At 42.5% G+C, this 15738-nt stretch overlaps 1 protein-coding gene across 1 annotated transcript in view; it reads right to left on the reverse strand.

Moving 5' to 3' along the window:
* Positions 1 to 15738, reverse strand: part of NBN (nibrin) — a gene marked incomplete in the record, with an annotated part of 346156 nt that overhangs the window by 326639 nt on the left and 3779 nt on the right.

Genomic DNA, 15738 nt, shown 5'->3' on the forward strand with positions numbered 1-15738 from the left:
ACCTGCTGGAGTGTATTAAATTGTTTACAAGTATTTTTTTTTAATCTTTTATTGAGGTTTGTAAAGATTACAACAAAAATAAATGTAATCTGATTACAGTTACAGCAGGATTATGTACAAAAATATAAACTCAAAAAAGATACACTGTAGAGCAAGAGTTAGACACACATCTAGAAATCTATTAACGGGTAATAGGACAGCTATTAGAAAGTACAGCTAGGCATGCCGTTAACCAGTTGTGTACATATTTCTCGGAGAGAGCAATATCTCAACATATTTGAAATAAGTTAATACAGACTTGCTAATATAGTGGGTGAAAAACAGCCTGCTGGGAAACATAGCTAGTAAAATGACGTCATGTATATACTACAAATTAAAGAACATGTCGTATTCCATCACAATAAGAGAGCATATATAAATAAGACCTAATTTTTTGTTTATAATTATATAATAAGGTCCTCATAGAACACGAAGGGCCACTCTCAGGCCTAATAACATGGGTTATGCAAAGTAGGGGGACCCTAATTATGAACAGTCCACTTTTGGGCCCTAAAACAATTAGGATTAATTCTAATTTGTAATAATATAAAATGGGTTATGCACTGTAAGAGAGGTTAACGCAATGGATTTCAATGAAAAAAAAAAATAGGATACAATGAAATAAAATAATATTGTATCTGGAACCCCAGTTTGGGGTATATTTAAACAGGGTTACTGGGGTCTTTAATGAGCAAAGTAATAGCAATGAGAACTAAACTAAGATCAAGGGGGGCACTAGTAATCTCATAAATTGCAGGAGTAAATGTTGTTAAATATGGTCATATGGTGTCCTGTTTGAGGTATATGTTTAATAGGAACATGCTAGGGGTAGCAGGGAACATAGATGGGCAAGAGTAAATGAACAGTGTGTACAATCAACTAGTAAAAGTGTATTAAACAGACACACTATAGTACACAGCATAAATGAACAGGTATTCGTGAACTGTGCTTACAAGCATACTATAGAACTGCCTGGAGTAGACATACTGAAGTGCAAAACACAAAATGGTACTATGCTAGGGACCATTGCTCGTATGCATACAATAATACTTCCCTAAGAAGGGCAAAAACAGACGGATTGGTTTAAAGCATATTGTTAACTGAGGAAGTAGGGTAGAATATAAGCAAAATGTAACTGTCCTCTAAAATATTAGATCCTACGGTCCGCTAAGAACTTAAGGCTTCGGACAACATAAAAAGTTCCATCCAAGGGGAAGATATTGCAACAAGTCCTAGTAGACTATTATGTGTAGGGATACAGGAGAGATACGATCTTACCCCACACCCGCTATCCATATCACTTGCTTCGTATAAGTAGGCCTACTGGAAGGTAAAAATGAAGACACCATCTTTGCAGCGGTAGGTCTACTTATAATCTCTTGTTTGAGTATTTTGGTAAGCATGGGTATTCGCTGTGGGGCTTTAGGATGATCCGCTGTGAGGTCAGGAATGCCTGAGAGAAGAGCTATCAAACGCTCAGTGCTGGATGATAAAGTAGGTTGTGGGCCTTTGGGGTGTGGGCAGATTTCGCCCAGCGGGGGGGCCTTCCCAGGGCCAAACCAGCCGCTCTTTCCAGGCAGCTAAAAGATCTCACATCTAGGTCTTCAGATGACCCCTGCTCCAGCTTAGTGTCCATAATACTCAGACCTCCATGTTCCCTGTCAGCTTCAGGACAGTATACACTGTGTGGATAGCACGTCAATGGGGGGGATCTGCAGACCTGTCAGGATCGTCCAATGACTCTCCGGCGCACCAAGGTCTGTCTTGTGTAGAGTCCATCAGGGTATAATGCGGGTCATGTATTATTATTATTATTATACTTTATTTATGAAGCGCCATCATATTCCGCAGCGCTGTCCATGGATACAGATCATTTAAATAAAACAATAGTATAAAACTTCTAAGACTAAGAGAAAGGACAGAATTTACAAACACATACAGGAGGAATCAAGGGCCCTATTGCCGTGGGAACTTACAATCTAAAAGGGTAGGAGGTTGAGAAACAGGAGGTGAGGACTGCAAGATTGAGAAAGATGTTAATGCAGAGTTAGAGGAGGGAAATGTTGTTAGATAAAAGGAATATTATTGAGTTGAGTGGTAGGCTTCTCTGAACAGAAAAGTCTTCAGAGAGCATTTAAAGGAAAAAAGATTTGGGCAAAGCCTGACAGCACGAGGGAGAGTGTTCCAGATGGGTAGGTGCTGCACCACAGAAGTCCTGCAGTCTAGCATGAGAGGAGGTGATAGTCGCAGAAGCAAGGAGCAGGTCATTGTTGGATCTTAGTGGCGGGCTGAGAATTTTGAATTTAATTCTGCTGTGTATGGGGAACCAATGAAGGGACTCGCAGAGAGGTGCAGCAGATACAGAGCGACGGGAAAGGTGGAACCTGTCAGAGGCATTTAGGATGGATTGAAGAGGGGAGAGGCGGGAAAGAGGAAAGACAGTAAGTAGATTATTGCAGTAGTCAAGTCGGGAAATAACAAGGGAGTGGATTATTTGCTTTGTGGTGTTAGCGTACAGAAAAGGTTGAATCTTGGAAATGTTGCGTAGATGGTTGCGGCAGGATGTAGAAAGCGATTGGATATGGGGGGGGGGGTGAAGGATAGATTTGAGTCAAGTGTAACTCCAAGGCAGCGGACTTGGGGCGATGGGGAAATGGTGATGCCGTCAACAGGGATAGAGAAGTCACAGGTCGGCGTAGAGCTTGAGGTGGGATAAGAAGGAGCTCAGTCTTGGACATGTTAATCTTTAGGTGGTGAGAGCCCATCCAGGAAGAAATACCTGATAAGCAGTTGCTGACATGAGAAAGGACAGAGGGAGAGAGAGCAGGGGTGGAGAGGGAGAGAGAGCAGGGGTGGAGAGGTAGATATGGGTGTCATCAGCATAGAGGTGATATTTGAAGCCATAACTGTTGATAAGTTTACCCAGAGAAGAAGTATAAATGGAGAAGAGTAGAGGACCCAGAACAGATCCTTGAGGTACTCCAACAGACAGAGGCATTAGAGAGGAGTCGTCATTGGCAAATGACACAGAAAAAGACCTGAAAGATAAGAATGAAAACAGGAAAGAGCAGTGCCACAGAGGCCAAAAGAGCTAAGGGTCTGTAGGAGGAGGGGGTGGTCAACTGTGTCGAGAGGTCAAGTAGGATGAGTATGGAGTAGTGGCCAATATTTTTAGCAGAGAGAAGATCGTTCATAACCTTGGTAAGGGCAGTCTAAGTTGAGTGTTGAGTGCAAGGAGTTGGCGGACAGGAAGTGGGTTAGGAGATTGTAAACTAGTTTTTCAAGAAGTTTTGATGTTAGTGGGAGCAGTGATATCGGGCGATAGCGTTCAGGAGAATTAGGGTCAAGGGAGGGTTTTTTTGAGTATGGGAGTGAAAATTGCATGTTTGAAAGAAGATGGGAATGAGCCGGTAGAAAGAGATAGGTTGAAGATGTGTGTAAGAGCAGGAGTGAGGGTAGAAGATAGGGAGGGTATTAGATGGGAAGGTATAGGGTCGAGTGGGCAGGTAGTGAGGCATGAGGAAGATAGCAAGGAGGAAACTTCATTCTCAGTGGCTGGATGGAGGATGCGGAGGGTGGCAGAGGGAGTAGCAGGGCCTGTTGATGGAGTATTGCAGGTTGGTGTTGGGATGTTGCTCCGGATAGAATGTGTTTTGTTTAAAAAGTAGTCTGCCAAGTCTTGAGCACTAAAGACAGATGAGGGGGGTGGAGTAGGAGGGTAGGGGAGAGAGTTAAAGGTGGAGAAGAGTCGTTTAGGGTTTGAGGAAAGAGTAGATATAAGGGAGAAGAAGTAGGTTTGCTTGGATAAGTGAAGGGCACAAGTGTATGAATGAAGCATAAACTTATAGTGTATGAAGTCAGGTTCAGAGTGAGTTTTCCTCCAGACACGCTCAGCAGTACGGGAGCATTTTTGCAAATAGCGTGTTTGCTGAGAGTGCCAGGGCTGCAACTGACGGCGTGCAGCGCGCATATGTAGATATAACTGATCATTGGCCGTCAGGAGATGCAGACCGGCACACACAAGTAAGGAGTTTAGTTGTCTCTCCAGCTCCATAAAGTGCTTGCTAACTATTTGTAAAACTGACTCTTCCCATCTGTGTACCACATCCATAGTAAAGTCAGAGCTTTTACCAGGTTTAGTTTATATCCATCGCTTCAGAAATTGCTATAAATCTCGGATATGGCTATGGTCCAGATTAGGGATGCACCGATACTAGTATCGGTGCCAATACTGAGCATTTGCATGAGTAGTCCATATTATAGGACTTTGCTTGAAACATACACAAGGTTGTCATAGCGGTCTCCCGATGGTCACCACCCACTTTGCCTTGCATGCCACTCCTTTGGTGTGATGCAAAAAACACCTATGAAACAAGTGAAAAAGCCGACTTATTGGCCGTAGACTTTATAGAAGCTTTAAATGACAGTGTATTTCTTTTCGAGCATTTTGATGCTTATTCCAATTAACTCTGCCACGGCTGTGCCGCAAAGATATAGTGGGAGGGGTTTGGCAAGTGACATGTCAATCATAGGGATTCCCCTGGGAGGGCGAATTTAGCAGGTGGGAGCTGGTGTACGCCAGCCAATAGGTCTGTGGGATCGGCAGTAACCTCAAAGGGGGCGGGGCGAGATGTAGATTGCGTAGGTCATTTATGTATGAGAGTATTGTTACAGAATCAGATGTTCTTCTAGTTGCAGAATGCCAGGGGGTAGGGTGTACACTGTGCAGTGTTTAAAAGTGACTCCAGAACTTTTAGTCAAGAATTACAGAACAGGCAAGTATATAATACAAGAACAAAACACCAACCCTTTCTTTGATCAGCTACATTATACCCCTGGAAAAATACCACGGACATTTGTGCCCATTGCATTTAGACCTCAGTTTACAGTGTGGTGACAACACATTTTATGCATGATTCCACCTAAATTCAAATTGTGTATTTGCCCTTGTAAATGGTGATCTATAAGACTTGATGGAAGTGCCATAGTGATCCTTGTTACTAAGACAGGTATCACTATAACCTGATAGGAAGTGAAACAAAGTATTTGAATTGTGTGACATTCTTAACTGAAAGTCTTATTATACAGGTAGGTGTGAAAAGTGCTTTTTAGTCTCTAGACCCCAAGCCCACTTGGTAGCAGGACAGACACAAGGCTGCTTACTTGAAATATGACTACCTTTTTTAAATGAAGTCTCACTTCTATCTATGGTGGGATAACAGAATGCTGCCTATTTTGCAGGGAGTAAAGTATCTGAAATTGGTATCAGCGAGTACTTGAAAAAAAAAAAGTATCAGTACTTTGTCTTAAAAAAATGGTATCAGTGCATTCCTAGTCCAGATTAATCCTAATGAACTAGGTAGTTTAGGGAGACAGCCTAGAAAGCTGTTATACCCGGATCACCGGGTGGGGTGTTAGATGACGGTCCGGCCTTATTTTAGGCAGCCAATGCGTACCTGACCGTTCAAGTACTACAGGGTTGAAGTTGGCTCCACTATTTAGGTCGAATTACTCAGTAAGATATGTAGTTAAAATAAATAGCACTCTCGACCCTGGATGGTGCTGCAGTTAGGCGAAATGCAGTAGATATGCAGTAGATATATTGGCCTGACTCTTCAGCCTCTGAAGTAAGTGACCATCATGGCCGTCGCCCCGAAGCATCCCCTTCCATTACCCTTTTATTGGCATTTGTAATAGTTTATTAAGCCTGTGGTATTCCCACCCAAATTACATTCCCAGTGGGTTATAGAAGAGATAAGGTAATAAAATGTTAATTTTCCATTGTTCTCTCCAAGTATTGGTGATTGGTTTGTGGACAGCTATAAGATAAAGAAGCAATTATATGTACACAATGTGATAAAGTAATGAGATCTGATGGCTTCAAAACACAAAATCAGCTAATTCATTTACACAAATAAACCTTAAAAAAGCTAATTTCATACATGTTATACTCTGCAGCTGGTAAAAAAAAGTAATTGGAAACACATTAAGGGAAAAACAATTTTATAGTATACTGTCCCTTTAAGTAAATAAATATTTGGGGATTGGTTAACCTCACATTGTTAATAACATTATTTTATTCTCTCCTCTGATGCAGCTCAGTTCAAAAGTAAAAGCAAGAGTATTTTAAAAATGGCACTACTGTGCGACTTCACAAGGTTTAACGCCATAACAACCAGCGCCAAGCCGGATTTCCCTGCACAGCTATTGGCTAAGAGGTGGAAACGTCACCTCTCAGCCAAATAGGGAAAATAGCATTCTGCCGGTGGGTTGCCTAAGCAGCTCAGAACGGCAATCGCTTGGAACAAATAAAAGAGCTTTCATCATGAAGTATTTTAGGGCAGCAACTATATAAAAAACTATAACAAACAACAAAAAATAAATAAAAATATTATTAGAGCAGATATGGACTGGTTTCAAGTTCAACCTCTCTCTCTGCTGCCGGTTCTAGAAAACCAAAAACGAAATAAAATGACTTATTTTTCTCAAAATTATTTTAAAAAATAGTTTAGGTTTACATGGAATGTCATCATGATTATGCTCCCAGGGGGTTGTAACATAAACAGAGAGGTACTAATATGTTCCTTTTTAATTTTCTGATTTTCTCTACTCTAAGAATTGCTATCTGCAAGTAAACTGTGAGAAATAAAATGAGGATTCTTTTGGTCTGCTCTCTCTAAAAGCTAAGCACATTTTATTAAGTTGTGGGTATAATTAGCAGGAACAATAATACATTCATTGAATTTGATTCATACACTCACACAGATTAAAAAAAAAAAAATCACAAACACAGCAAAAACTTGAAGATTATATAAATATATAATAAATTATAATATAAATATAATATAAATGTACAATTAATATCAATTTCAAATCCCTGGGAATCCAGTGGAGTGGCAGTGGGGTGTTTTGTTTTTTAAAAAAGAAAAAAAAAATCCTTAAAGGGACACTAAACCCAATTTTTTTCTTTCGTGATTCAGATAGAGCATGCAATTTTAAGCAACTTTCTAATTTACTCCTATTATCAATTTTTCTTTGTTCTCTTGCTATCTTTATTTGAAAAGCAAGAATATAAGTTAAGGAGCCGCCTATTTTTGGTTCAGCACCTGGTTTGCGCTTGCTGATTGGTGGCTAAATGTAACCACCAATCAGCAAGCGCAATCCAGCGTGCTGAACCAAAAATGGGCCGGCTTGTAGGCTTACAATCCTTTTTCAAATAAAGATACCAAGAGAATGAAGAAAAATTGATCAATGGAGTAAATTAGAAAGTTGCTTAAAATTGCATGCTCTATCCGAATGATGAAAGAAAAAAAATTGGGTTCAGAATCCCTTTAACCTTTGATTTTCATTTTTTAGCCAACCATGTGCAATAGCAATTTTGCAGTGCCAGTTACTTTTACAGATCCTACAATATATATTAAAAAGTACTAGTAGTATTCCCTCTCTGGTAGTCTAGTGGGGGAGCATTTGATCTGCATCTCTGTCTGGTACACAATCTAGCCACACCAGGCAAGCTTGTGATTCAGTTTAGTGGGTGCAAGAGTTAATCCCACTCCCTAGTCTGTACTAGACCTAAGAGAAATGCCCTAAACTCCCTTTTAATGTCACCCACACTAAACCAACAATCCTATAGCTCAAATGCTTCCACCACTTAAAATTTATTAAAGGGAAAATCTTAAGGAAAACCCCAGACTTTACACATTAACTCTAGAAATACAATTTAGCAGAAAATAACCTAAAATTATACAGTTCTAATATTCCAGTCTTTTCAGTAACGTGGTTCAATTATTAGACAAAGGCCAAACTTAATAAAGGAATTATTTATTATGCCAAAAATATTATGCACAATGCATTATTAATAAAAAGTTGTTACACAAAATTACACACGCAAACAGTATTTTAAAATAAAAAGGAGAAAAACAGAATTGAATACTTTCCTAGTCTTCAAGATCTGCGCCAGGGGCTGGCATGAAAATGATGGCTCCTTAATTCTGTACAGCAGCTCCCCTTGTAAAGAATGACAATCTTATTGTTAAAAAATAAGATTCTTAAACCTACTTCTCAGAGATCATGTTGCTTAACCACACCCTCCTGGGCGGGCTAAGAAACCCCACTGTCTTCACAAACTTCAATAGACTAAATTTCTTGCCTGAATTTATACAATCCATTATCATCCCTGCTAGGTAAGAAATTTCTATATTTACATATTTAGAACCTCTTAGTTTTATTGGGAGAACCAGTTTGATATCAAATATGCCATAGGTTGTCATATTTACCTGCCGTTAAGGTTATAACACTTTTAACCAACATATGTACATAATATACCAATGTCCTGTCAGTGACCTGGTCAGTTTTTGTAATGAAGGGCCTGTTTTGCATCATGCATTCTATTGACAGCTTAAGCCATAAACTTTATCCTGTGTATCTCTGTGACTAAGAGCTTCAGTGATTTTATGACTCAATGCATACACACTAGCATTTGGTGGCTAGTTAGAGGGTTCTGGCACTTCAAAGAAAATACAAACACAATTCTTCTTGAAAACAAATAACTGTTTTGAGTGCAAGCTGCACAAAGTTAACTCCTTAGGAGCTGAATCCTGAGATATTTGTGACACCTCCCCCAATAAGAGACGCAAAAGGGGGTGGCTACAAGCCACTCCCGATGCGTGTCAAAGGGGACACTCCTCCTGGCGTGACAGACCATCAGCATTACCATGCGTACTGCCCTTTTTATGTTGTATGGTAAACTCATGTTGTTGTAGAGCTAGGCTCCACCTGAGGAGTTTACCATTTGAGCCAGCTACCCTATGTAACCAGTGTAAGGGATTGTGGTCAGTTATCACTGTAAACTGGCGTCCATACAGATAAGGCTGTAGCTTTTGCAAGGCCCAAACTATAGCAAGGCACTCTTTTTCCACAGTGGCATATGCCACTTCTCGCGGGAGTAATTTCCTGCTGAGGTACACAATGGGGTGCTCCTCACCTTTCTTATCCACCTGACTCAGCACAGCCCCTAGCCCATAGTTAGAAGCATCCATTTGCACTATGAATCTCCTGTGGAAATCAGGGGCCTGTAGTACAGGGGAGGCCGTAAGGGCAATTTTCAGTAAATTAAAAGCCCTGTCACACTCAGGGGTCCATTTGACTGTTAGAGGTAGGCTTTTCTTTGTAAGGTCTGTTAGGGGTTTGGCTATGGTACTATAGTGTGGCACAAACTTTCTATAGTACCCTGCAGTACCCAGGAAGGACATAACCTGTTTCTTTGTCTTAGGGGTGGGCCAGGCCATTATGGCTTCAGTTTTACTGGGCTCGGGGCGCAGTACCCCTCCTCCCACCAGGTGACCCAAGTACTGGACCTCCCCCATGCCCAGCTGACACTTATCTGGTTTTATAGTTAGCCCAGCAGTGGCTATTCGGTCCAATACACTGGCTAAATGTGTGAGGTGTTCCTCCCAGGTATCACTGAACACTGCAATATCATCCAGGTATGCAACAGCTTGCCCCTCTAGCCCCTCCAATAAGTGGTTAACTAACCGCTGGAATGTGGCAGGGGCATTTTTCATCCCAAAGGGCATCACTTGGAACTCATATAACCCAAAAGGAGTGATAAAGGCAGATCTCTCTTGTGCTTCTGGGGTCATAGGGATCTGCCAGTATCCCCTGCTGAGATCCATGATACTCAGATACTTGGCCCCTGCTAGCCTGTCCAGTAGCTCATCTATGCGAGGCATAGGATAAGCATCAAATTCAGTCACCAAGTTTAGCTTTCTGTAATCTACACAGAACCTAGTGGTTTTGTCCTTTTTGGGGACTAGTACCACTGGGGAGACCCAGGGGCTGTGGGACTTACAAATCACTCCAAGCTCTAGCATCTCCTCTATCTCCCTTTTTATGTCAGCACTGACCTGCAAGGATACCCTGTAAGCTGTTTGTCTGAGGGGATGGTGATTCCCAGTATCTACATGATGTGTGACTAGGTGTGTCCTGCCAGGCTTCCCTGTGAACACGCTGTAGTAAGGCCTAAGCACCGCAGACAGCTGATGCCGCTGATCCCCAGTTAAGTGGGCACTAATCTGGGCAGCTTCTAGGGTGTTGTTTTTCCTGGTGGGGGCCAGTAAATCAACAAGAGGGTCAGTCTCATGCTCTTCCCCAGGCAAACTACACACAGTTAACACGGTGGGTTCTCTGTCATAATAAGCTTTTATCATATTTATATGATAGATTTTTTGCCTTTTACCCTCCTCATCCAGAGACACCACATAGTTCACATCATTCATCCTCTTTAGGATAGTAAATGGACCCTCCCAGGCAGCCTGTAGTTTGTTCTGTCTCATGGGTATTAAAACAAGCACTTTCTGTCCCACATCATACACTCTCTCTCTGGCATTCCGGTCATACCACTGCTTCTGCTTAGACTGGGCAGCCTTTAGGTTTTCCTGTACCTCCCCCACTAGGCTATGCATTCTGTCCCTGAACCTTATCACATAGTCTACTACTGAGGTCTCTTGAGCACCCAATTTCCCTTCCCATCCCTCCCTGATCAGATCAAGGGGGCCACGCACTCTGCGTCCATATAGGAGTTCAAAGGGGGAGAAACCAGTGGATTCCTGGGGCACCTCTCTATAAGCAAATAGGAGGTGTGGCAGGTAACGCTCCCAGTCCTTTCCCTGTGACTCCACAAAGGTTTTAAGCATCTGCTTCAGGGTTCCATTAAACCTTTCACACAAGCCATTGGTCTGGGGGTGGTATGGGCTAGTCACTAGGTGTTCTACCTGCACCTTTTGACATAGACTCTGCATCAGGCCAGACATAAATTGCGTGCCCTGATCAGTTAGCATTTCCTTAGGGAAACCTACCCTTGCAAAGATACCCAATAAAGCATCAGCCACTTTATCAGCTCTGATAGATGACAGGGCCACTGCCTCTGGGTAGCGGGTCGCATAATCCACTACCGTCAGAATAAATCTTTTCCCTGAACTGCTTGGGATGGCTAGGGGCCCTACTATATCCACAGCCACCCTCTCAAAGGGCTCAGTCACTATGGGGAGGGGAATTAAAGGGGCACGTCCCACCTCTCCAGGTTTCCCCACTTTCTGACATGCAGGACAGGAGCGACAATAATTAGCAACATCAGTACCCATCCCCGGCCAATAAAAGTGATGGGACAACCGGGCTTTGGTTCTCTGTACCCCTAGATGTCCTGCCATAGGAATTTCATGGGCCACTCCCAACAGTTGCGCTCTAAACCGTTTAGGTACCACTAACTGTCTCTCAGCTAGCCAGGGATCCTGTCCCTTCACTGGAATGGACTCCCGGTACAACCTCCCTTTTTCCCAGTACACTCTCTCTTTATCAGAGTCAGCAGGCAGCTGCCTAGCTAGGTCCCTGATCTTCTCTAGTGTGGGATCGGTCCCCTGGGCCTGCTGAAAATCCTGACTCTGACCAAGTATTAGTGACTGTGCTGTTTGAGGCCCCCCACCTTCCTTATCAGTGTTCTCCCCTGGGTCCTCAGGCTGAAGCACCCCCTGCTCCCTAATCTGGGCAGACTGCTGTCGGGTCACCACTGATACAGAGGGGCCCTTCCCCTCTGGCACTACTTCTACACACTTTTGGTACTTAGGGATGATTGGTTCACACACCAACAGACTGTCATTCTCATTCAGCTCTCTCTCTCTCTCTCTCTGTCAGTGCATCCCCCCATATTTTCACAGGGCCCTACAGACATGTCTGGTTCAGGTAAAGGCTGCGTCACACACACACCCTGCCCCCCCTCCCCTTCAGCACATATCTGAGCATAGTTACACCTGGTCTCTTGTACATTAGGACCCTTATCTTGTTTACCTAGGTCACAGGTATCATGATCAGGTATATACTGTGACAATAATCTACCCAAATCAGTACCAAGCAATACATTTGTAGGAATATTATCTGACACTCCCACATCTCTTAACCCTCTTCCTGCTCCCCAATCTAGATATACTCGTGCCATAGGCACTGCAGGTTGTACTCCCCCAATCCCTTTTACTGCTAGAGTCTTTCCAGGGATAATGTCCTCCGAGCTAACTAGCTCTGGACGTACAATAGTCACTTCTGCACCCGTGTCTCTTAGCCCTAATGTTACCTTATCTCCAACAGTCACAGGTTGTAGGTTCTCATTGGTACTTTCCTCTGGCCGGGTTACAAACAAAACAGAAGATGATAATCCTGAGGAGCGGCCTCCTCCTGCTGATGCTGAAGGTTTCTTCCTCTCTGGGCAGTTAGTGCTGATGTGACCCATTTTTTGACAAGCAAAACACTTGCGAGTATCTCCCTGCCCAGATGCAGCACCCGCCCCTCCTTTCCCAGAGGGAGCAGACACACTGGATAAAGGCACAGCAGGTTTTGTGAAGGGGGGTCGTGCAGCAGCTCCTTTACAGGTGGATCCCCCTTTAGAAAAGGATTTCCTCCCATTCTCTGGAGACCTGTTAGCTGTGTAAAAATCAGCTAGCTCGCCAGCTTCCAATGCTGTTATGGGCTTCCGATCTAAAACCCATTCTTGAACTCCGGCTGGGCACAGCTGCATAAATTGCTCCTTCACCATCAAATCTTCCAGTTCCTCCATTGTGGCAACTTTTAATCCTCTGACCCACTGTTTAAAGGCTGTCATCAAGTTCCCAACAGCTGTAATATAGCTCTCTGACGAACCTTTCTGCAGGGAACGGAATTTCTTTCGGTACACCTCAGGAGTGAGATTGTATCTCCTTTGCAGTGCAGCTTTAATGGAATCATAGTCCTGATCAAACTCTGGGGGTAGTTCAGCAAACGCCTCCAGTGCAGGACCTTTCAGGCCAGGGGTAAGGTACTTGGCCCACTGCTCCCTTGGCAACTGGAACTGTCTGCAAACTTTCTCAAAGCTACGCAGGAATACATCCACATCTCCATCTTTCTCCAGGGTGGGAAAATTCTCTGCACGCACTCTGGGAGCAGGGGGGTCTCTAGGTTCACTAACAACAGGTGAGACCATCCCTCTCTCCAACCGTGCAAGCTGTAGCTGATACTCTCTCTCCGCCTGTCGTTCAGCCGCCTGTCTTTCAGCTGCCAGAGCCTCTCTCTCAGCTACAGCAGCTTGTCTTTCATAAAACTTTGTAATCAGTTCCATGCGCAAACTTGCATCCACTGAGCCCATATGTTTAAGAACAGTTTGCAAATAACAGTCCAATGGATCCCCAGATCCTGATGAATCACCGCCCACAGCTGCAGACATCTCTCCTGAGACTTCAACTGGTGTGATTTGGCTGTTATCATATTCAACAAGAGCTTGTATTAGTGAATCTTTGTTCTTTGAACGTATTGGAATATCCCGCTCCTGGCATAGGAGTATCAGTGCCTCTCTAGATCGCTGCTCGTATGCCTCCATAGCAAAAATAAAATAGAAAAGAAAAACAGAGAATAGGGAAGGGGACTGTTTGCAATGTGTGACTATATAATGCACTGAGTTTTAGCCTTTGGAAATTGTAAGAAACAATTTCTTTTAGTACCGGGATTTTCACACTAGCAAATCCACAAGCACTAAAATCTAATAATAAAAAAAATTATCTACACCGCTGCCCACCAATTTGTGACGAACCAAGGTTATCCAACCCTGCGCCAGTCACTTATTTGGCACAGAAAGGGTTTTCAGCCCCCTTTTCTGTCACCAACAGGTCACAATCTAGCCACACCAGGCAAGCTTGTGATTCAGTTTAGTGGGTGCAAGAGTTAATCCCACTCCCTAGTCTGTACTAGACCTAAGAGAAATGCCCTAAACTCCCTTTTAATGTCACCCACACTAAACCAACAATCCTATAGCTCAAATGCTGCCACCACTTAAAATTTATTAAAGGGAAAATCTTAAGGAAAACCCCAGAGTTTACACATTAACTCTAGAAATACAATTTAGCAGAAAATAACCTAAAATTATACAGTTCTAATATTCCAGTCTTTTCAGTAACGTGGTTCAATTATTAGACAAAGGCCAAACTTAATAAAGGAATTATTTATTATGCCAAAAATATTATGCACAATGCATTATTAATAAAAAGTTGTTACACATAAAATTACACACGCAAACAGTATTTTAAAATAAAAAGGAGAAAAACAGAATTGAATACTTTCCTAGTCTTCAAGATCTGCGCCAGGGGCTGGCATGAAAATGATGGCTCCTTACTTCTGTACAGCAGCTCCCCTTGTAAAGAATGACAATCTTATTGTTAAAAAATAAGATTCTTAAACCTACTTCTCAGAGATCATGTTGCTTAACCACACCCTCCTGGGCGGGCTAAGAAACCCCACTGTCTTCACAAACTTCAATAGACTAAATTTCTTGCCTGAATTTATACAATCCATTATCATTCCTGCTAGGTAAGAAATTTCTATATTTACATATTTAGAACCTCTTAGTTTTATTGGGAGAACCAGTTTGATATCAAATATGCCATAGGTTGTCATATTTACCTGCCGTTAAGGTTATAACACTTTTAACCAACATATGTACATAATATACCAATGTCCTGTCAGTGACCTGGTCAGTTTTTGTAATGAAGGGCCTGTTTTGCATCATGCATTCTATTGACAGCTTAAGCCATAAACTTTATCCTGTGTATCTCTGTGACTAAGAGCTTCAGTGATTTTATGACTCAATGCATACACACTAGCATTTGGTGGCTAGTTAGAGGGTTCTGGCACTTCAAAGAAAATACAAACACAATTCTTCTTGAAAACAAATAACTGTTTTGAGTGCAAGCTGCACAAAGTTAACTCCTTAGGAGCTGAATCCTGAGATATTTGTGACATTTTTGAGAGATAAACATGGTGCCTGCAGATGCCAGTCACTAAGTTAGCACACACGATCGCAAACTTTTTCCTATGTTTAGGCCTAAGCTTTTATCACAGTGTGTGCCTTTCCCTCACACAGCTCTTTATCTTAACAGCACTCCCAAGTCTTGCTGACGTCTGCTAGCTAGCACTGTAAGTTTCCTGAGCAGACGGCTTGAGTGTGCAGGATAAATCACTGATGGCCCCCACCTACACAGCCCTTCCCAACAAACTGCCGCACTCTTACAGGACCGATCTGACACACTGCAGCCTGCATGTGTAGTAAGCATGTAAACTAAGTTAGATAACCGGGGGGGAGACACCTACCTTACAACAGCGCAGCATGAGCGAAGTGAACTGTCCCACGGCGCGTCTTCCTCTCTTCCTCACTCTGCACACGTGCGCTGCGTGCTGCATGCAGCCCAACTAATCGACTGACCAACAAATCGATAATGAAAATCGTTGACGATTTTCATTATCGATTAAGTCGATTAGTTGTTTCAGCCCTAAAGTATTTTATACTTCATGAATGAAAGTCCCCATTATTTGTTCCAATGGTAAATCGTAGCGTTTCACAAACGCTAGGATTTACCATCACTTTAAAGGGACAGTCAAGTACAAAATTAACTTTCATGTTTCAAATAGGGCATGTAATTTTAAACAACTTTCCAATTTACTTTTATCACCAATTTTGCTTTGTTCTCTAGGTATTCTTAGTTGAAAGCTAAACCTAGGAGGTTCATATGCTAATTTCTTAGACCTTGAAGGCCACCTCGAATCTAAATGCTAATCTAGATTTTCACCACTAGAGGGCATTAGTTCACGTGTTTCATATAGATAACATTGAGCTCATTTATTATTATTATC

Source organism: Bombina bombina, chromosome 5 (genome assembly GCF_027579735.1).
Source record: "Bombina bombina isolate aBomBom1 chromosome 5, aBomBom1.pri, whole genome shotgun sequence".
Lineage (NCBI taxonomy): Eukaryota > Metazoa > Chordata > Amphibia > Anura > Bombinatoridae > Bombina > Bombina bombina.